This window comes from Schistocerca nitens, chromosome 9 (assembly GCF_023898315.1).
Source record: "Schistocerca nitens isolate TAMUIC-IGC-003100 chromosome 9, iqSchNite1.1, whole genome shotgun sequence".
NCBI lineage: Eukaryota > Metazoa > Arthropoda > Insecta > Orthoptera > Acrididae > Schistocerca > Schistocerca nitens.
Window position 1 is genome coordinate 256414906 of NC_064622.1, and position 23685 is coordinate 256438590.

Genomic DNA, 23685 nt, shown 5'->3' on the forward strand with positions numbered 1-23685 from the left:
GGTAGGGACAGAGCATCGAGTGACATTATACTGAGTGCTCTATCCGAAAATTACCTCGAGCAATTAAACAGAGAACCGACTCGTGGAGATAACATCTTGGACCTACTGATAACAAACAGATCCGAACGTTTCTACTTTGTAAGCGCAGAACAGGAAACCAATGATCATAAGGCCGTTGCAGCATCCCTGAATATGGAAGTTAATAGGAATATAAAAAAGGGAGGAAGGTTTATCTGTTTAGCAAGAGTAATAGAAGACAGATTTCAGACTATCTAACAGATCAAAACGAAAATTTCTGTTCCGACACTGACAATGTTGAGTGTTTATGGAAAAAGTTCAAGGAAATCGTAAAATGCATTTTAGACAGGTACGTGCCGAGTAAAACTGTGAGGGACTGGAAAATCCACCGTGGTTCAACAACAAAGTTAGGAAACTACTGCGAAAGCAAAGAGAGCTTCACTGCAAGTTTAAACGCAGCCAAGACCTGCTAGACAAACAGAAGCTAAACGATGTCAAAGTTAGCGTAAGGAGGGCTATGCCTGAAGCGTTCAGTGAATTCGAAAGTAAAATTCTATGTACCGACTTGACAGAAAATCATAGGAAGTTCTGGTCTTACGTTAAATCAGTAAGTGGCTCGAAACAGCATATCCAGACACTCCGGGATGATGATGGCATTGAAACGGAGGATGACACGCGTAAAGCTGAAATACTAAACACCTTTCTCCAAAGCTGTTTCACAGAGGAAGACCGCACTGCAGTTCCTTCTCTAAATCCTCGCACAAACGAAAAAATGGCTGACATCGAAATAAGTGTCCAAGGAATAGAAAAGCAACTGAAATCGCTCAACAGAGGAAAGTCCACTGGACCTGACGAGATACCAATTCGATTCTACACAGAGTACGCGAAAGAACTTGTCCCCCTTCTAACAGCCGTGTACCGCAAGTCTCTAGAAGAACGGAGGGTTCCAAATGATTGGAAAAGAGCACAGGTAGTCCCTGTCTTCAAGAAGGGTCGTCCAGCAGATGCGCAAAAGTATAGACCTATATCTCTGACTTCGATCTGTTGTAGAATTTTAGAACATGTTTTTTGCTCGCGTCTCATCTCATTTCTGGAAACCCAAAATCTACTCTGTAGAAATCAACATGGATTCCGGAAACAGCGATCATGTGACACCCAACTCGCTTTATTTGTTCATGAGACCCAGAAAATATTAGATACAGGCTCCCAGGTAGATGCCATTTTCCTTGGCTTCCGGAAGGCGTTCGATACAGTTCCGCACTGGCGCCTGATAAACAAAGCAAGAGCTTACGGTATATCGGACCAGCTATGTTGCTGGATTGAAGAGTTTTTAGCAAACAGAACACAGCATGTTGTTCTCAATGGAGAGACGTCTACAGACGTTAAAGTAACCTCTGGCGTGCCACAGTGGAGTGTTATGGGACCATTGCTGTTCACAATATATATATAAATGACCTAGTAGATAGTGTCGGAAGTTCTACGCGGCTTATCGCGGATGATGCTGTAGTATACAGAGAAGTTGCAGCATTAGAAAATTGCAGCGAAATGCAGGAAGATCTGCAGCGGATAGGCACATGGTGCAGGGAGTGGCAACGGACCCTTAACATAGACAAATGTAATGTATTGCGAATACATAGAAAGAAGGATCCTTTATTCTATGATTATATGATAGCGGAACAAACACTGGTAGCAGTTACTTCTGTAAAATATCTGGGAGAATGCGTGCGGAACGATTTGAAGTGGAACTACCATATAAAATTAATTGTTAGTAAGGCGGGTGCCAGGTTGAGATTCATTGGGAGAGTCCTTAGAAAATGTAGTCCATCAATAAAGGAGGTGGCTTACAAAACACTCGTTCGACCTATGCTTGAGTATTGCTTATTAGTGGGGGATCCGTACCAAGTCGGATTGACGGAGGAGATAGAGAAGATCCAAAGAAGAGCGGCGCGTTTCGTCACAGGATTATTTGGTAAGCGTGATAGCGTTACGGAGATGTTTAGCAAACTCAAGTGGGAGACTCTGCAAGAGAGGCGCTCTGCATCGCGGTGCAGCTTGCTGTCCAGGTTTCGAGAGGGTGCGTTTCTGGATGAGGTATCGAATATATTGCTTCCCCCTACTTATAACTCCCGAGGAGATAACGAATGTAAAACTAGAGAGATTCGAGCGCGCACGGAGGCTTTCCGGCAGTCGTTCTTCCCGCGAACCATACGCGGCTGGAACAGGAAAGGGAGGTAATGACAGTGGCACTTAAAGTGTCCTCCGCCACACTCCGTTGGGTGGCTCGCGGAGTATAAATGTAGATGTAGATGAAGCAGCGAGGAAGTCTCTTTGGCGTGAGGCCAGGCCGGGACCACTGGTGGTGTGCATGCACTGTCCGATTTTGAGGTGCTAACTGCGAGAGCGACAAAGTTCTTTGCCCACCGAACCCGGACGCCGAAGATGAGTGATCTCTTAACCTATTATGGAACCTCAACTATTGTGACATCTCTTTGTTCATTTGCGGGTTGTTCCCCCTGTGTCATTCGGGCTAGCAGCAACGTATTATGTGTTGGAGTCAGCGAAATTTTGCAGTCGTCTTCTTACTATTGTAAATAATTATTAAATTGACTGTTACTTGCCAGTGAAGTCCACCAGCGGTATTTTCTGCCCTGTGGCCGTTAACGCCCGAGTTACCTGCCCTGGTCATTAGCGTAGTTTTCCGGTAGTGTGCCTTTCCTCGTCATGTTGATGCTGTCCAGCACGGTGTGTAGTTCGACAGTCTTTCAAGATGTTTGCTTAATCTTTTGCTTAGAGTGGTTATTGTTCCCTTGGCTGTTTTTAGGCGCCAATTTCTGAAAATATAGTGCTGTTTTATCCTCCACCTCGGCCGATATTTTCCATCGTTGTGCCGTTGGTCGGACGGAAGGGAATTAGTTCAATTCTTCAATTGTTGGTCGGTCCTTGGGCTGTCCCTAGTTTGGGTTGCCAAGCGATTACTTAACTTCAGCTCTTGGCTGCCTGTCTCACCTCACCTTACGTTTGAGCTACCTTATCAGGCCAATCGTTGGAACACTTCTGAGCACAACATGTTTTGTTTGTTCCGTTTGTCCAGGCTATAAGCTACTCGCCTCGAACACCCAATGGGTGCCTTAACGGCGACGCCTGTCAGAGCAATTGCACCCTTTGGTATGTCTCTGTATCGGTGTACTGTTTTGGCACTATATCACGTGAAAGTGAAGTGACTGCTCACTCTCAGATATGTAGTTACCATAGTCGGGTATTTACGATCTTGCAGAGAACAATGAGGCTGGTATCGTGTGTCTTCACCATCCTGCATACAACTGTTACTTTAATAGTAAAGATATACACAATATAAGTAAATAGCGCTGATCAGTCTGTTAAAACAGAATGAAGGCAGTAATTTTTATCAACAAAGACGAATTAATTATAGAAAAGCAAAAACTACTTTGATATTCGGTAAAAATGCCCCCTTAGGGTTATGTAGTACCGTAGCAGGTTACCAAATAATGTAAACAAGAGAAGTGTTTACATTTGTCGGTCACATATTGTTTTTCTCAAACAAATGTTAACATTGTGAAAGCTTTTTGTTGAAGATATTCATAATTATAATGTTCGTATGTAATTTCCAACAAAGCATGCGTAACGTCCAATCGAACAGCAGTTGCGACACGTATTTATAATAGTTCAAATGGAATTTTCGTTGTTGTAGAGCAAGCATTTGTTTCATTTTACACACTTTTTGAGACGTTGCATATGTTTCCTTGTTTAATACAGATAGTGTTGAAACATTTTATTGTTCGATTCCCGGCGGGGCCAGGTATTTTCTCTGCCTCGTGATGACTGCGTGTTGTGTGATGTCCTTAGGTTAGTTAGGTTTGTTGTTGTTGTTGTCTTCAGTCCTGAGACTGGTTTGATGCAGCCCTCCACGCTACTCTATCCTGTGCAAGCTTCTTCATCTCCCAGTACCTACTGCAACCTACATCCGTCTGAATCTGCTTAGTGTATTGATCTCTTGGTCTCCCTCTACGATTTTTACCCTCCACGCTGCCCTCCAATGCTAAATTTGTGATCCCTTGATGCCTCAAAACATGTCCTACCAACCGATCCCTTCTTCTAGTCAAGTTGTGCCACAAACTTCTCTTCTCCCCAATCCTATTCAATATCTCCTCATTAGTTACGTGATCTACCCACCTTATCTTCAGCATTCTTCTGTAGCACCACATTTCGAAAGCTTCTATTCTCTTCTTGTCCAAACTAGTTATCGTCCATGTCTCACTTCCATACATGGCTACACTCCATACAAATACTTTCAGAAACGACTTCCTGACACCTAAATCTATACTCGATGTTAACAAATTTCTCTTCTTGAGAAACGCTTTCCTTGCCATTGCCAGTCTACATTTTATATCCTCTCTACTTCGACCATCATCGGTTATTTTACTCCCTAAATAGCAAAACTCCTTTACTACTTTAAGTGTCTCATTTCCTAATCTAATTCCCTCAGCATCACCCGACTTAATTTGACTACATTCCATTATCCTCGTTTTGCTTTTGTTGATGTTCATCTTATATCATCCTTTCAAGACACTGTCCATTCCGTTCAACTGCTCTTCCAAGTCCTTTGCTGTCTCTGACAGAATTACAATGTCATCGGCGAACCTCAAAGTTTTTACTTCTTCTCCATGAATTTTAATACCTACTCCGAATTTTTCTTTTGTTTCCTTTACTGCTTGCTCAATATACAGATTGAATAACATCGGGGAGAGGCTACAACCCTGTCTCACTCCTTTCCCAACCACTGCTTCCCTTTCATGCCCCTCGACTCTTACAACTGCCATCTGGTTTCTGTACAAATTGGAAATAGCCTTTCGCTCACTGTATTTTACCCCTGCCACCTTCAGAATTTGAAAGAGAGTATTCCAGTTAACGTTGTCAAAAGCTTTCTCTAAGTCTACAAATGCTAGAAACGTAGGTTTGCCTTTTCTTAATCTTTCTTCCAAGATAAGTCGTAAGGTCAGTATTGCCTCACGTGTTCCAACATTTCTACGGAATCCAAACTGATCTTCCCCGAGGTCCGCTTCTACCAGTTTTTCCATTCGTCTGTAAAGAATTCGCGTTAGTACTTTGCAGCTGTGACTTATTAAACTGATAGTTCGGTAATTTTCACATCTGTCAACACCTGCTTTCTTTGGGATTGGAATTATTATATTCTTCTTGAAGTCTGAGGGTATTTCGCCTGTCTCATACATCGTGCTCACCAGATGATAGAGTTTTGTCATGACTGGCTCTCCCGAGGCCATCAGTAGTTCTAGTGGAATGTTGTCTACTCCCGGGGCCTTGTTTCGACTCAGGTCTTTCAGTGCTCTGTCAAACTCTTCACGCAGTATCTTATCTCCCATTTCGTCTTCATCTACATCCTCTTCCATTTCCATAATATTGTCCTCAAGTACATCTCCCTTGTATAAACTCTCTATATACTCCTTCCACCTTTCTGCCTTCCCTTCTTTGCTTAGAACTGGGTTTCCATCTGAGCTCTTGATATTCATACATGTGGTTCTCTTCTCTCCAAAGGTCTCTTTAATTTTCCTGTAGGCAGTATCTATCTTACCCCTAGTGAGACAAGCCTCTACATCCTTACATTTGTCCTCTAGCCATCCTTGCTTAGCCATTTTGCACTTCCTGTCGATTTCATTTTTGAGACGTTTGTATTCCTTTTTGCCTGCTTCATTTACTGCATTTTTATATTTTCTCCTTTCATCAATTAAATTCAATATTTCTTCTGTTACCCAAGGATTTCTATTAGCCCTCGTCTTTTTACCTACTTGATCGTCTGCTGCCTTCACCACTTCATCCCTCAGAGCTACCCATTCTTCTTCTACGGTATTTCTTTCCCCCATTCCTGTCAATTGTTCCCTTATGCTCTCCCTGAAACTCTCTACAACCTCTGGTTCTTTCAGTTTATCCAGGTCCCATCTCCTTAAATTCCCACCTTTTTGCAGTTTCTTCAGTTTCAATCTGCAGTTCATAACCAATAGATTGTGGTCAGAATCCACATCTGCCCTAGGAAATGTCTTACAATTTAAAACCTGGTTCCTAAATCTCTGTCTTACCATTATATAATCTATCTGAAACCTGCCAGTATCTCCAGGCTTCTTCCATGTATACAGCCTCCTTTCATGATTCTTGAACCAAGTGTTAGCTATGATTAAGTTATGCTCTGTGCAAAATTCTACAAGGCGGCTTCCTCTTTCATTCCTTCCCCCCAATCCATATTCACCTACTATGTTTCCTTCTCTCCCTTTTCCTACTGACGAATTCCAGTCACCCATGACTATTAAATTTTCGTCTCCCTTCACTACCTGAATAATTTCTTTTATCTCGTCATACATTTCATCTATTTCTTCATCATCTGCAGAGCTAGTTGGCATATAAACTTGTACTACTGTAGTAGGCATGGGCTTTGTGTCTATCTTGGCCACAATAATGCGTTCACTATGCTGTTTGTAGTAGCTAACCCGCACCCCTATTTTTTATTCATTATTAAACCTACTCCTGCATTACCCCTATTTGATTTTGTATTTATAACCCTGTACTCACCTGACCAAAAGTCTTGTTCCTCCTGCCACCGAACTTCACTAGTTCCCACTATATCTAACTTTAACCTATCCATTTCCCTTTTCAAATTTTCTAACCTACCTGCCCGATTAAGTGATCTGACATTCCACGCTCCGATCCGTAGAACGCCAGTTTTCTTTCTCCTGATAACGACGTCCTCTTGAGTAGTCCCCGCCCGGAGATCCGAATGGGGGACTATTTTACCTCCGGAATATTTTACCCAAGAGGACGCCATCACCATTTAATCATACAGTAGAGCTGCATGTCCTCGGGAAAAATTACGGCTGTAGTTTCCCCTTGCTTTCAGCCGTTCGCAGTACCAGCACAGCAAGGCCGTTTTGGTTAATATTACAAGGCCAGATCAGTCAATCATCCAGACTGTTGCCCCTGCAACTACTGAAAAGGCTGCTGTCCCTCTTCAGGAACCACATGTTTGTCTGGCCTCTCAACAGATACCCCTCCGTTGTGGTTGCACCTACGGTACGGCCATCTGTATCGCTGAGGCACGCAAGCCTCCCCACGAACGGCAAGGTCCATGGTTCATGGGGGGGAGTTAGGTTTAAGTAGTTCTAAGTTCTAGGGGCCTGATGACCATAGATGTTAGGTCCCATAGTGCTCTGAGCCATTTGAACCATTTTTTTTTTTGAAATATTTTATTGCAGTGGTTAATTTATTTTTGTTTGTGAAACATTGAGTTCTGTCAAATACAGTGCCTCAGTTTTGGCAGATATGGGCGTCGAAAATCGGTGTTAGTATGGCAGAGTGCCAAGCATAGAAGATTTTTCATCTGAGCAATTCAGTTTGTCTGTGGTTCTCAACGCCGATTTGCATTTTTCTTGGTATAGTTTGTGATCACGTAACGTAGTTTGCTACTGTGTTGAATAAGCTACCTATTGTCAAGGACGAATCAGAAACACATTTATCAGATAAAACGTTAAACTAGAATGAACTGAGAGTGGAGAATAGCTTCTGAAATTCCATCATATTTTAAACTAATGAATGTAACCACAGACATAATAAACCGCTAATGTGAAATACACATGTGGAAGAAAGGAAAGGTATAACTTGAATTACAGCGTAACCCCACGAAAGTTTTGCGATCAGTGGGCGCACTAAGCAACGAGTTGACGCATATAACGATTGAATTCGTAATATAGTACGGAAGACTAGAGAAAGAGTACAATTAACCGTAGAGGATTGGAGAAAGAGTAAAATTAAATATAGAGGAACACGGAAAACTTCTATTACATGAGACACTGACAAATAAGTAAAATTAACGGGCTAGATGAAATGAGCGACAATGACGTAGGCGAAGTGGTTGGTACTAAAGAAGCAGGAATTAACGGCATCCATATAAATAGGAGCGGAATTGGAAAATAGTGTGGTTAAAAGAAAATTCAATTACTTCATACGCAGAACAGAGAAACTATTCGTCTCTAAAATGATGCTACATACTGCAAGTGAGAAATAAATCTGCTCGTAATTCAAGCACGGGAGAAAAGCAAATAGATATCAATAATGAATGTAACAGTGATGTAAATGACAACGGTATATACTAGCACGTCAGGAATGAGATGTAGTGAAGACATATAGATTTGCAATACAAAAAATAGGTATATTTCTGAGGTGCAGTGCTACAAAACTATTGTAAAGTCCTGGTCAATAATTATAAGAAAGTAGTTTTACGCCACGTAAACGAAAAAAAAACCATAAAATTTATCCGAGACGTATAAAGGCAAACGCAGAAAGTTTGAATGCTTAAAAACTACGGTATCAGTGTTAAGATCAATCACGTGCTGTAAAGCAGTATTCTAATATCCTGGAGCTAAACTAGTGAACAAATTTCAGGGACATGAGTTGGAAATATTAGAGCGTTTCGCAAGGGTTATGCGGAACTATGATGAACTCACAAACCTGTTTGCTATTTAAACGACATGAAAGGATCCCGTTATCCGAGTTCAACCTTCACACGTCAGCAAGAAACGTTACTGCTAATTGGCAACATACTGGTCGGTCAAAAAAGGGAAGATGGTTTGCTATCTATGGAACAGGAGCGCATCCATGAGACGGAGGAACTGAAACATAATGATCGCTTAACTGACTGCGGAAGTAGTAACTGATTTGGCCAGTACGGCGTGCATTTCTCCAAATAAACTTTGAAGTGCAGTAGGTTATATGCTGCACAATACGTGAATGCAATCCACAGTTAATGGACACAATGCCTGGATATGCAATATTTTTTCAACACTAATCTCCAGGAGCGAATTTGTGCTCCCCTCAAAGTTTGAGTGCCAAAAAAAGTCTATTAGAGATTGACAGAATTTCGATAAAATTAAAATTAGAGTGCTCCAAAGAGTTCTCAGAAAATTAAAAATAAGGAAATTTGCGCATATTTTGAGAAAAATGCAACTTCACACGGTGCTAAACGTTTTGTGGAATGTAGAACGTATATTTGCTATAGCACACTGTTAACTCAAAACTGAACACAAAATTCACGTATACGTAGGTTGTTGTATTGGGGGAACTAGAGGCTGAACGGCATCCTATTGTTAAAGATTTTTTTTTAAAAAAAGAAGCACAGGGGAACACACCTTGAACATATAAAAAAGGTTAACCTTGTAGTATGACCTAACGTACCAACGTACCTTAACTGAAAATCGCCCAAACCAGTATGTTGTGTTTTTTTATAGATTTTTCAAAGAAATACTTGCATATTTCCACTTATGACGCCCCCCCCCCCACACACACACACAGAGCATAATGGGATTAGACAGTTTTTGTGAAATTATTGCATAAACGTTGAAATTGTTGGAAATATTTGTTTTATGAATAGTTTAAACTAAAGAATATGGAATCTTAGAAATAACGGTTAACAACAAGAAAATATTTTAATATGATTTTGAAAAATGTACAATTGTTTTTACTGCTTAATATCAAGTAAATGTTACGGTTATTGTTACCTTATTGAGTACCATCGGTCGAGCAGTAGGTGTTTTTTCTAGCTTGCGAGTGGATCCGTTGTACTAAATTGTAGAATCGAGTCTGGCCTATCTGGACGAGTTTCTTTGCCAAACCTGTGTCGTAAGCCGTTACTTTTTTATAGCTTATAGTATAATGATCTGACAGTTACATGTTTAACTGCTGGGTTAAAAAGTCTGCTCTTCATTGACTTCAGGTACGCTACCAGCTGGTCTTTCTGTTCTGCAGTGAACACATTTTTTAAATTTCCGATCTGTTTCGTCATCTCAGCAGTTGCAATTGTTCTTAGCTTCAAGAAGCTATCATTCCAACGTTGATTTTTAGTACGTCCAGCTCCTTACATGCATTTATATCTTACACTTTACGAGGTAAAACGACTGAAACTGCTGTTTTCATTAATTTAATATTCAACTGCTACTTACCAGACTTTCTAATGTAATTTCCCACCATCTGGGTAAGCAAGGAGAGAAAAAGAAACATATAGACTGAAACCTAGATGCATAATATATCCACTAGCTTAAAAATTGCCCCGTCCCGTTCCAACCGCAAGACCACATTTCAGGTCAAAAATTTCTATGGAGCATAGTAATTAATGCATTGAAACGCATTGTTATACAACGTATACCGAATGTCATGCACTTTAAGATTGTATGTCATTTAAGGGCGTACAATTAATAACTGGTTTTACTTTTATATTCACAGAAAGTTACAAGAACACAACGTGAAAGACAACCGTTCGCCATCTTGCACTCTAAATGACGCGAGAACGGCTGTCGCATCTTCTCTTTCTCTCAGAGATATTATTACATGTCACTACAATATGACAGACTCCAGTGTAGAAAACAGCACAATCCCATTATGCCCCACGATACCTTTCCTCCCGAGCTCTATTTCTTGTACCGTCTTAATACAAATTACGAAGAATTATATTCCTTGAAAGTTTCGAAATTAATCGCCGTTATATTTTGACTAGTGTAAAGCTGTCCTACTTGTCTCGATAATAAATCACTTCCTGCAGGAGATTTTCTTGGGTGCCTTCAGAACTGAATTTTCAGCATATGCAGTACAACGCATACGGGTATGAATTTTCTGAGTCGGTTTTCAAATCCTGTGACATGTCAAGGATCTCCTCAAGGATCTCAAAAGTATATTCTAAGTTGTCGTTTCCATTACAGCACGGTAAATTCCGTCGATGCTATTACAACTCACATTCCATGAGTTCCGATCATCCAGTTTCCCAAACTGCTATTTACTACCTGACAGTAATTTTGCATTCCCTTCCCGTTGACGTTTATTGCTTCATAAACTCTTGACTAGGATCTCTACCTGCACATATCTGTTGCAGGAGGCCAGTTTCTGTTATCTTGAGCTGGCAGGTTCTTAGCAGGTAAGCAAGTTACCTTGTTTGACGACTCCCGTCTTTCCGATGCGCTTTTGGCCAGTTTTCGACGTGAACCCTACAGTTCAACAACCATCCCTTTTATGTCAGTAACTGAGAGGCTTTCCTGTGGGTTAGTGTAAGGGGTTGCCGAAGCATCTTCAGTTTGGTTTTTCAGTTCTTTGGGCCCCGTTCCTCAGTCGGAAAATTGGAGCCCTTATTGGATCACATGTGTGGATCCTTCTGATAACGCCCTTTCTCTCAGGGATATGTGTAGGTACCAAGTCGAAATTCATGTGAAACATTTAAGTCTTGGCAGTGTAAAATTTTTAAATTCAACGCAGTCAGAAGGTACGGCCGCTTATGTCAAGTATTTTGACACTCGCAAACTCGCTCATCGAAACCTGTGCGGTACTTTCAATTGACCTAGAATCATGACATTTAGTAAGAAGAAAGGTTTCACATTAAATGTAACTGGGAAAAAGCTGAAAATTGTTACTTTGTATTTACATCTCATAAAACGTATTTTTTTGCCATTTGTTATCCAACTGTCAACCTCCCCGACTGTTAAGATCCCTTTTTCTCAACAACGGTTGCAGGTATCAAATTGACCCTTATATCAAATACTACAATGGGCGATGTAAAAAAATTTAATAATGCAACCAACAGATATTGGCGTGTATTTCATACATTTTGATACTAGCAAACCAACTCAGCAGGACTCGGCAAAACCTGTAGATGAATCGTCTTTAAACATAATAGAGATTGTACAGAACCCTCAGAGCGCGAGTCCTACAAGCATTTGTCCAGTTTTCTGAAATACGTACAAAATTTTAAGTACTTCGTATATGTATTTATTATGGAGACATCATTTAATAGCTAATTTGATAAGGGAATACAAAATATTTAAAATTCTTGGGAAGGATCTTTTGCCACGTTCCACACAGATACTCATAGAGTACATATACAGATGTACTCTTGGAATGCTGGACAACAAAAAAAAACCTGTGAGCAGCAGTGTGGAGGAAATTAACTCAGTGCTATGCGGAACACAAGCCATCGATAAAAACATGTGACCCAAGGCACATCTGCAGGCACACAGGTCATCATGTACGGAGGAACGCCGTCGTGGCGACACTGGACGTCACACGTTGACAGACTCTAGAGGGACGCGTAAGTCGAAAACCAATCACAACCACAGGTGGAAGCACAAGCGGCCAAAGACACTGCTAGCTAGGGCATAGCCACCTGTGGTTAACTAACATACGCAAACGGCGACAAACGTCGGCAAGCCCCTGCATATCAGCAACAATGACTGGCAACTACCAGCTGCTATTAGAGCCGACCAACAGGCCACAGCAGGGACACCGACGAGCTCGCCCACAGACGCACAAACAATCTGCCAACATTCCCTCATCTGCCTCCGGTATATGACCTATCGGACACAAGATCGATAACAAACCTAACTGTTGCAGGTTGCAGGACGCTGAACGAGGACTCTGTACCAGCACACAGCGCCAGCCGCCGAGCAGCACAAACGCACAACGTCAAGGTATCGACATGCATGATACCCACTACTAACAAAGCCTATCCTTGCACAACCTATCGCAGGCAGCAAGACAACCGTTACTGCTCTTACCGCCCGACCTAACTTTCGCAGAGGTTTTTTTCCCTTGGCTCTTGCCTTGGCATTTTTTTTTTCCTCTGCCCTTCAAACCGCTACCCTTCGTCAGATTTCGACCAATATATCTCCAGATGAGCGCGTATTAATGGTTAATCCTAACCAGACGTACGCAAACATCGGAGTACCCACATCCTGCGAGACCTCACTTTAGTGAATACTAACCCTTATGCAGAGATGGCAGTAGACCTTTTGTGTTGGCCATCATGCCGGTGTTGGCGTGGAGGGGCTCCACCTCTTATTTAAAAAAAAAATGTCGAAAACCACAAATGAATTCCAATTTCCAACGGACACCACTCATTCTGGTGGTGGAGATATGCTAGTCTGCACATACAATGGTCCTCCGTCTCGTCTGTCGACTTCTCCTATTAACGAATGTGATAGAACTTCACTTTTCGATGATGTGGGAAAAACAGAAGACGTATCTTGGAAGCTGCACTAAGACCATGGCTCCTATAGCTTCAAGAAGTTACTTATGGATAATTATCTATTCCGAAAGCTCATTTGGACTCAGTGCTGCTAAGACTCCATCGAGCTCTAACCTATCCCCGTGAGGTTGTTGCAGCAACCGAATGGTCAAGATTCTGGATGACTTGTTAAACTTCATCTGTCTCTTGAAGAGCAAATAACAATAGACGTTACTAATTTCATTCTTCCTCCCCCACCCCTAAGAAAACGACTTGTACAAGGGTATGACAGTCACAAAATCTCTGTCATCCGTCATACCATTATCACAGAGGCGCGAATGAGAACTACGACCTACTAGGAAGCGTATCTACCGTTGTGGTAGATATTAATTCGAGCGTTGTTTTTGGAAAATACGCTTGTGAAACCAAGATAACAGCGGAACACCAGGCAGGACCTACGGTATCACATAAGTCACGCGTCGCCCCAACACTAGTTCCATTATTTTACGAAGTAATTTTCTGACATATAATTTCGTGATGGGGTGAGAAACTGCCCATATGAGGTGGAGGAATCAGCAATGATGCACTGCATGAGGATGCAGAAGGCAGTGAAAACCACTGCATTACAAGCACGTAATATATATCCACATTATATATGGCATGTAACTTGAAAAATTGTCATGATGGTGTCTCCACTGGCAAAGATTCCGGACTAGTCCCCCATTCGGATCTTCGCGAGGGGACTGCCAACAGCGAGATGACCATGAGAAAAACACTGAACAACCTGCGAAAGGATACCGTTCTTCGAGTCGGGGCGTAGAATGTAAAAAGTTTGAACGTGGTAGGGAAGCTACAAAATCTAAATGGGAGAATGCTAGGACTCAGTGGAGCAGTGGAGATCAGTGAAGTGAAATGGAAAGAAGGCAAAGAATTTCTGGTCATATGAGTATAGGGCAACATCAACAGCAGTAGAAAATGATATAACGGGAGTAGGATTCGTTATGGATAGGAAGGTAGGGCACAGACTGAGTTTCTGTGAACAGCTTAGTGACGGGATTATTCTTATCAGAATCGACAGTAAACCAACAATGACAACGGCAGTTCAGGTATGCATGCCGACGTGAGAAGCAGAAGATGAAGAGTCATAGGTAGTATATGAGGATATTAAACGGGTAATGCAGTAAGTATAGAAAGATGAAACTCTAATTACCATGGGAGATTTGAACACGATTGCAGGGGAAGAAGTAAGAAATGGTTACAGGAAAAAAATGGGTTTGGGACAACGAATGAGAGAGGAGAAATTCTAACTGAGGAGCTCTGCAATAAATTTCACCTAGTAATAGCGAATACTTTGTTGAAGAATCACAAGAGGAGGAGATATGTTTGGAGTACGCCGGTTGATGCGGCAAGATTTCAGATAGATTACATCATCGTCAGGCAGAAATTCCGAAACCAGATACTGGACTGTGTGGTGTAACAAGGAGCAGAAAAAGACTCAGACATCAACGTAAGCTGTAGTTTAAGAGACTAATCAGGAAAAATCAAAGCGCTGAGAAGTGGGATACGGCAGTACTCAGGAATGAAGGCTGTAGATGCTGCGATAAGTAACAGCTCAGTAACTACCTCACTTGATTAGAAATGGGCACCTCCAAATAAGGTAATCACAGAAGTTGGAAAGAAAAACAAGCGTACTATTAAGTAACTGTTAAGAAACCATTGGTAACAGAAGGAATACTTCAGTTGATCGAGGAAAGAAGGAACTACAAAAACAGAGGAATTCGGGAATACAAATATACAAGTCCATTAGGATTAAAGCAAATGGGAAGCGCACGAAAGCAAAGACGAAATGGCTGCATGAAAAATGTGAAGAAGGGGAAAAGGAAATAACTGACGGAAAGACTGACTCAGCATACAGAAGAGTCAAAACGACCTACGGTGAAATAAAAAGCAAGGTTGGGAAGATTGAGAATGAACTGGGTATTCCACTGTTAAATGCAGAGAAGAGAACTGATGGATGGAAAGAGTACATTGGAAACCCGTATGATGGGGGTAGCGTCTTTGATTCATAATCAAAACGTCTTCAGTCCCGGGTTCGATCCCCGCCACTGCCTAAATTTTGATAAATAATCAGCATCTGCGGCCGAAGACTTCCGGCATAAGAAGTCAGCCTCATACTGCCAACGGCCTTGTCAAAGAGGGCGGAGGAGCGGATAGAGGTTCAGGGCACTCTCTTGTCCTAGGGGTGGGAAATTGCCCCTAAAGGCGGAAGAATCAGCAATGATCAACGACATGAGGATGCAGAAGGCAATGGAAACCACTGCATTAAAGACACGTAACGTGTATCCACAGGACATGGGGCCTGTAATTGAAGAAGTATCATGACGATCTCTCCATTCGGATCTCCGGGAGGGGACTGCCAAGGGGGAGGTTACCATGAGAAAAAGATTGAATAATCTACGAAAGGATAACGTTCTGCGAGTCGGGGCGTGGAATTTCAGAAGCTTGAACGTGGTAGGGAAACTAGAAAATATGAAAAGGGAAATGCAAAGGCTCAATATAGATATAGTAGGGGTCAGTGAAGTGAAGTGGAAGGAAGACAAGGATTTCTGGTCAGATGAGAATCCGGTAATATCAACAGCAGCAGAAAATGGTATAACAGGTGTAGGATTCGTTATGAATAGGAAGGTAGGGCAGAGGGTGTGTTACTGTGAACAGTTCAGTGACCGGGTTGTTCTAATCAGAATCGACAGCAGACCAACACCGACAACGATAGTTCGTCGCAAGCTGAAGATGAACAGATAGAGAAAGTGTATGAGGATATTGAAAGGGTAATGCAGTTTGTAAAGGGGGACGAAAATCTAACAGTCATGGGCGACTGGAATGCAGATGTAGGGGAAGGAGTAGAAGAAAAGGTTACAGGAGACAAGGAATGAAAGAGGAGAAAGAGTTCTGTAACAAGTTTCAGCTAGTAATAGCGAATACCCTGTTCAAGAATCACAAGAGGAGGAGGTATACTTGGAAAAGGCCGGGAGATACGGGAAGATTTCAATTAGATTACATCATGGTCAGACAGAGATTCCGAAATCAGATACTGGATTGCAAGGCGTACCCAGGAGCGGATATAGTCTCAGATCACAATATACACTCCTGGAAATTGAAATAAGAACACCGTGAATTCATTGTCCCAGGAAGGGGAAACTTTATTGACACATTCCTGGGGTCAGATACATCACATGATCACAATGACAGAACCACAGGCACATAGACACAGGCAACAGAGCATGCACAATGTCGGCACTAGTACAGTGTATATCCACCTTTCGCAGCAATGCAGGCTGCTATTCTCCCATGGAGACGATCGTAGAGATGCTGGATGTAGTCCTGTGGAACGGCTTGCCATGCCATTTCCACCTGGCGCCTCAGTTGGACCAGCGTTCGTGCTGGACGTGCAGACCGCGTGAGACGAGAGACGACGCTTCATCCAGTCCCAAACATGCTCAATGGGGGACAGATCCGGAGATCTTGCTGGCCAGGGTAGTTGACTTATACCTTCTAGAGCACGTAGGGTGGCACGGGATACATGCGGACTTGCATTGTCCTGTTGGAACAGCAAGTTCCCTTGCCGGTCTAGGAATGGTAGAACGATGGGTTCGATGACGGTTTGGATGTACCGTGCACTATTCAGTGTCCCCTCGACGATCACCAGTGGTGTACGGGCAGTGTAGGAGATCGCTCCCCACACCATGATGCCGGGTGTTGGCCCTGTGTGCCTCGGTCGTATGCAGTCCTGATTGTGGCGCTCACCTGCACGGCGCCAAACACGCATACGACCATCATTGGCACCAAGGCAGAAGCGACTCTCATCGCTGAAGACGACACGTCTCCATTCGTCCCTCCATTCACGCCTGTCGCGACACCACTGGAGGCGGGCTGCACGATGTTGGGGCGTGAGCGGAAGACGGCCTAACGGTGTGCGGGACCGTAGCCCAGCTTCATGGAGACGGTTGCGAATGGTCCTCGCCGATACCCCAGGAGCAACAGTGTCCCTAATTTGCTGGGAAGTGGCGGTGCGGTCCCCTACGGCACTGCGTAGGATCCTACGGTCTTGGCGTGCATCCGTGCGTCGCTGCGGTCCGGTCCCAGGTCGACGGGCACGTGCACCTTCCGCCGACCACTGGCGACAACATCGATGTACTGTGGAGACCTCACGCCCCACGTGTTGAGCAATTCGGCGGTACGTCCACCCGGCCTCCCGCATGCCCACTATACGCCCTCGCTCAAAGTCCGTCAACTGCACATACGGTTCACGTCCACGCTGTCGCGGCATGCTACCAGTGTTAAAGACTGCGATGGAGCTCCGTATGCCACGCCAAACCGGTTGACACTGACGGCGGCGGTGCACAAATGCTGCGCAGCTAGCGCCATTCGACGGCCAACACCGCGGGTCCTGGTGTGTCCGCTGTGCCGTGCGTGTGATCATTGCTTGTACAGCCCTCTCGCAGTGTCCGGAGCAAGTATGGTGGGTCTGACACACCGGTGTCAATGTGTTCTTTTTTCCATTTCCAGGAGTGTAGTAGTGATGAAGAGTAGACTGAAGTTCAAGACATTAGTCAGGAAGAATCATTACGCAAAGGAGTGGGATACGGAAGTACTAAGGAATGACGAGATACGTTTGAAGTTCTCTAACGCTATAGATACAGCAATAAGGAATAGCGCAGTAGGCAGTACAGCTGAAGAGGAATGGACACCTCTAAAAAGAGCCATCACAGAAGTTGGGAAGGAAAACATAGGTACAAAGAAGGTAGCTGCGAAGAAACCAGTTGACTGATGAAAGGAGGAAGTACAAACATGTTCCGGGAAAATCAGGAATACAGAAATACAAGTCGCTGAGGAATGAAATAAATAGGAAGTGCAGGGAAGCTAAGACGAAATGGCTGCAGGAAAAATATGAAGAAATCGAAAAAGATATGGTTGTTGGAAGGACAGACTCAGCATACAGGAAAGTCAAAACAACCTTTGGTCACATTAAAAGCAACGGTGGTAACATTAAGAGTGCAACGGGAATTCCACTGTTAAATGCAGAGGAGAGAGAGCACATAGGTGGAAAGAATACATTGAAAGCTTCTATGAGGATGAAGATTTGTCTGATGTGATAGAAGAAGAAACAGGAGTCGATTTAGAAGAGATAGGGGATCCAGTATTAGAATCGGAATTTAAAAGAGCTTTGGAGGACTTACGGTCAAATAAGGCAGAAGGGATAGATAACATTCCATCAGGATTTCTAAAATCATTGGGGGAAGTGGCAACAAAACGACTATTCACGTTGGTGTGTAGAATATATGAGTCTGGCGATATACCATCTGACTTTCGGAAAAGCATCATCCACACGATTCCGAAGACGGCAAGAGCTGACAAGTGCGAGAATTATCGCACAATCAGCTTAACAGCTCATGCATCGAAGATGCTTACAAGAATAATATAGAGAAGAATGGAAAAGAAAATTGAGAATGCGCTAGGTGACGATCAGTCTGGCTTTAGGAAAAGTAAAGGGACGAGAGAGGCAATTCTGACGTTACGGCTAATAATGGAAGCAAGGCTAAAGAAAAATCAAGACACTTTCATAGGATTTGTCGATCTGGAAAAAGCGTTCGACAATATAAAATGGTGCAAGCTGTTCGAGATTCTGAAAAAAGGAGTGGTAAGCTATAGGGAGAGACGGGTCATGTACAATATGTACAACAACCAAGAAGGAATAATAAGAGTGGACGATCAAGAACGAAGTGCTCGTATTAAGAAGGGTGTAATACAAGGCTGTAGCCTTTCGCCCCTACTCTTCAATCTGTACATCGAGGAAGCAATGATGGAAATAAAAGAAAGGTTCAGGAGTGGAATTAAAATACAAGGTGAAAGGATATCAATGATACGATTCGCTGATGACATTGCTATCCTGAGTGAAAGTGAAGGAGAATTAAATGATCTGCTGAACGGAATGAACAGTCTAATGAGTACACAGTATGGTTTGAGAGTAAATCGGAGAAAGACGAAGGTAATGAGAAGTAGTAGAAATGAGAACAGCGAGAAACTTAACATCAAGACTGATGGTCACAAAGTCAATGAAGTTAAGGAATTCTGCTACCTAGGCAGTAAAATAACCAATGACGGACGGAGCAAGGAGGACATCAAAAGCAGACTCGCTATGGTGAAAACGGCATTTCTGGCCAAGAGAAGTCTACTAATATCAAATACCGGCCTTAATTTGAGGAAGAAATTTCTGAGGATGTACGTCTGGAGTACAGCATTGTATGGTAGTGAAACATGGACTGTGGGAAAACCGGAACAGAAGAGAATCGAAGCATTTGAGATGTGGTGCTATAGACGAATGTTGAAAATTAGGTGGACTGATAAAGTAAGGAATGAGGAGGTTCTACGCAGAATCGGAGAGGAAAGGAATATGTGGAAAACACTGATAAGGAGAAGGGACAGGATGATAGGACATCTGCTAAGACATGAGGAAATGACTTCCATGGTACTAGAGGGAGCTGTAGAGGGCAAAAACTGTAGAGGAAGACAGAGATTGGAATACGCCAAGCAAATAATTGAGGACGTAGGTTGCAAGTGCTACTCTGAGATGAAGAGGTTAGCACAGGAAAGGAATTCGTGGCGGGCCGCATCAAACCAGTCAGTAGACTGATGACCAAAAAAGAAAAAAAAATGATGGGGCAGACTTTCTGATATAGTGATGGAAGAGTAAACAAAAGTCTATACATAAAAGGTACGAGATCTAGTATTAGAATCAGAATTTTAAGGAGTATTGGAAGATTTGAAATCGAATAAGGCTGTAGAGATAGAAAACATTGCATCAGAATTTCTAAAAGATGTGAGGAAGTGGCAACAAAACAATTATTCACGCTTGTGTGTAGAATTTAGGAGGCTGACGACATACCTTCTGACATTCGCAAAAATATCATCCACACAATTCCAAAGAGCTGGTAAGTGCGACAATTATCGCACAATCAGCTTAACAGCTCATGAATCCAAGATGAATGGAAAAGAAAATTCAGGATGTGTTAGGTGGCGATCAGTTTGGCTTTAGGAAATGTGAAGGCACCAGACAGGCAAATCTGACGTTCCGATTGATAATGGTAGCAATATTTAAAAAAATAAAGACACGTTTATAGGATTTGTCGACCTGAAGAACAGTTCGACAGTGTCAAATGGAGCAAAATATTCCAAGTTCTCATTAAAATAGGGGTAAGCCTTAGGGATAGACGGGTAATGTACAATATGTACAAGAGCCAAGAGGGAATAATAAGTGCTCGGGTAAAAAACTGTGTAAGAAAGAAATGTACTCTCTCGTCCCTAGTGTTCAGTCTGTACGTTGAAGAGCCAGTGACGGAAATTAGGTTCAAGAGTAGATTTAAAATTCCTCGTGAAAGGATATGAATGGTAAGGTTCGCTGGTGACGTTGCTATCCTCAGTGAAAGTGAAGAAGATTATGGTATCTGCTGAATGGAATGAGCAGACTAATGAGTACAGAGCATGGATTGGGAGTAAAGAGAAGAAATACGAAAGCAGTGAGAAGTAGGATAAATGAAAATAAGGAGAAAGTGATCAGGACTGGTGATCAAGAAAGTAGATAAAGTTAAGGACTTTTGCTAGCTAGACAGCAAAATAACTCATCATGAACGGATCAAGGCGGATATAAAAAGCCGACTAGCAGTGGAAAAAAGGCATTTTTGGCCAAGACAAGTGTTATTAGTACCAAACATAGGCCTTAATCTGAGGTAAGTGCTTCTGAGAATGTACATTTGGAGCACCGCCTTGCATGGCAGTGAATCAAGGAGTGTGGGGAAGCCGGAACAGAAGACAATCGAAGCATTGGAAATGTAGTGCTACAGAAGAATGTGGAAATTTAGGTGCACTGATACAGTAAGGAATGACAAGGTTCTCCGCAGAGTCGACGAGGAAGGAAACACATAGAAAACTGACAAGAAGTCGCGACAGTATGGGAGGACATCGTTAATATATAAGGAAATAACTCCTATGGTACTAGCTTGAGGTATAGAGGCTAAATACTGTAGAGAAAGATAGGTTTCGGAATATATGCAGGAAATGATTGAGACCATAGGTTGCACCTGCTACTCTGGGATGAAGAGGTTGGCACAGGAAAGGAATTGTGATGGGCCGCATCAAACCAGTCAGATGACTTATGACAAAATCGAAAGTTTTTTGGGTAGCTGTATGTGTAACCAGAAATGTATTTACACAGTTTACAAACTACGCAGGTAATCCATTCGCACAGGATAGATTAGATTGGTGGGCCTTAGGCCGGACGGAGTGGCCGTGCGGTTATAGGCGCTACAGTCTGGAACCGCGTGACCGCTACGGTCGCAGGTTCGAATCCTGACTCGGGCATGGATGTGTGTGATGTCCTTAGGTTAGTTAGGTTTAAGTAGTTCTAAGTTATAGGGGACTGATGACCACAGTAGTTAAGTCCAATAGTGCTCAGAGCCATTCGAACCATTTTTTTAGGCCTTAGATTCTAGTAAAAATAATAATAAGAAGAAGAAGACGAAGAAAAAGAAGACGTTGTCGAAAACTGATATGCATTTCCGAATGATGTAAAACAATAAACTAGACATCACAAAACAGAAAGTGAGGATCACTTACATGGCCATCCCAAGTAGTAGAGGAATCGACTAGAAACACCTAGAAAATCGTGGCCCATACGAGAATTTGGAACTCGAACTACTGCAGCCCTGACGTAAATCCATGGAAGCGGTCCCAGTGCTTCTCTGCAAACTGGGGGCAGTGCCTAATGGTCTCAGTGGGCATCTAGAAATCATCTTCCAGCTACAAAAAGCCGCTTTACTGAGATCTCCTCGAGTTATGAGGCGATACATCGTCCTCCTAGGCACTTGGCATGTGTCTGGCTAGTGTTAAAATACGAAATTCAGCGTAGTGAAATTATTTGCTGCGTTTACTGTTACAGTAATAATACTTATAGTTGTTAATATTTTTATTACTATCATTATTACTATTATGATTGTCGAAATCGTTATTGTTACATAGCAAGCCATTTTATCACTAATTTTTTTCTTCTAGTTGTATTAAGTTCAATAGCAAAGTGAAAAAATACTCTGAATTACGTTTTAGTTGTGTCATGGAATATTACCATGATATCTGTCTACTCGGCAGGCGTTTGACCCCTGAAGTGTTGCCACTTGTGAACAAATGCTCTCCCTACGGAACCATCCAGGCGTGAGTCACGATGTGCTCTTACAGCTTTACTTCCTCCAATCCCTTTCCGCTGCATTCCAATCTTCATAGGTGTTATCCCGCATGCCTTGCTGACTTGGCGAGTGTTGCAGGAATTTGCGTAGACACAAAAACGTAATATAGGACTATTTCCACGCAGAATTTTCGTTTTGCAGCGGAGTTTCAGCTCTCCGTGGACAGCTCAGTCTTTAGCCTATTTGTCCGCGAAAGGAAAGGTTCCGAGTTCATGACCCGGTCAGGCACACAGCTTTTATCCGGGAAATTTAAAACCAGCGCACATTACTCTAATTGATAATGCCCCATCATCTCTTTCTGGGTTTCGTAGCTATGAAGTACATTACTGGCCATTAAAGTTGCTGCAGTAAGAAGAAATGTAGATGATAAACGGGTGTTCATTGGACAAATATATTATATTAGAACTGACATGTGATTACATTTTCACGCAATTCGGGTGCATAGATCCTGAGAAATCAGTACCCAGAACAACGACCTCTGTCCGTAATAACGGCCTTGATGCGCCTGGGCATTGAGTCAGACAGAGCTTGGATGGCGTGTACAGGTACGGCTGCCCATGCAGCTTCAACACGGTACCACAGTACATCAAGAGTAGTGACTGGCGTACTGTGACGAGCCAGTTGCTCGGCCACCATTGACCAGACATTTTCAGTTGGTGAGAGATCTGGAGAATATGCTGGCCAGGGCAGCAGTCGAACATTTTCTGTATCCAGAAAGGCCTGTACAGGACCTACAACATGCGGTCGTGCAGTTTCCTGCTGAAATATAGGGCTTCGCAGGGATTTAATGAAGGGTAGAGCCACGGGTCGTAACACATCTGAAATGTAACGTCCACTGTTCAAAGTGCCGTCAATGCGAACAAGAGATGACCGAGACGTGTAACCAATGGCACCCCATACCACCACGCCGGGTGATACGCCAGTATGGCGGTGACAAATACAAGCTACCAATGTGAGTTCACCACGATGTCGCCAAACATGGATGCGACCGTCACGATGCTGTAAACAGAACCTGGATTCATCCGAAAAAATGACGTTTTTCCTTTCGTGCGCCCAGGTTCGTCGTTGAGTACACCATCGCAGGCGCTCCTGTCTGTGATGCAACGTCAAGGGTAACCGCAGCCATGGTTTCCGAGCTGATAGTCCACGCTGCAGCAAACGTCGTCGAACTGTTCGTGCAGATGCTTGTCCTGCAAACGTCCCGATCTGTTGACTCTGGGATCGAGACGTGGCTGCACGATCCGTTCCAGCCACGCGGATAAGATGCCTGTCATCTCGACTGCTAGTGATACGAGGCCGTTGGGATCCACACGG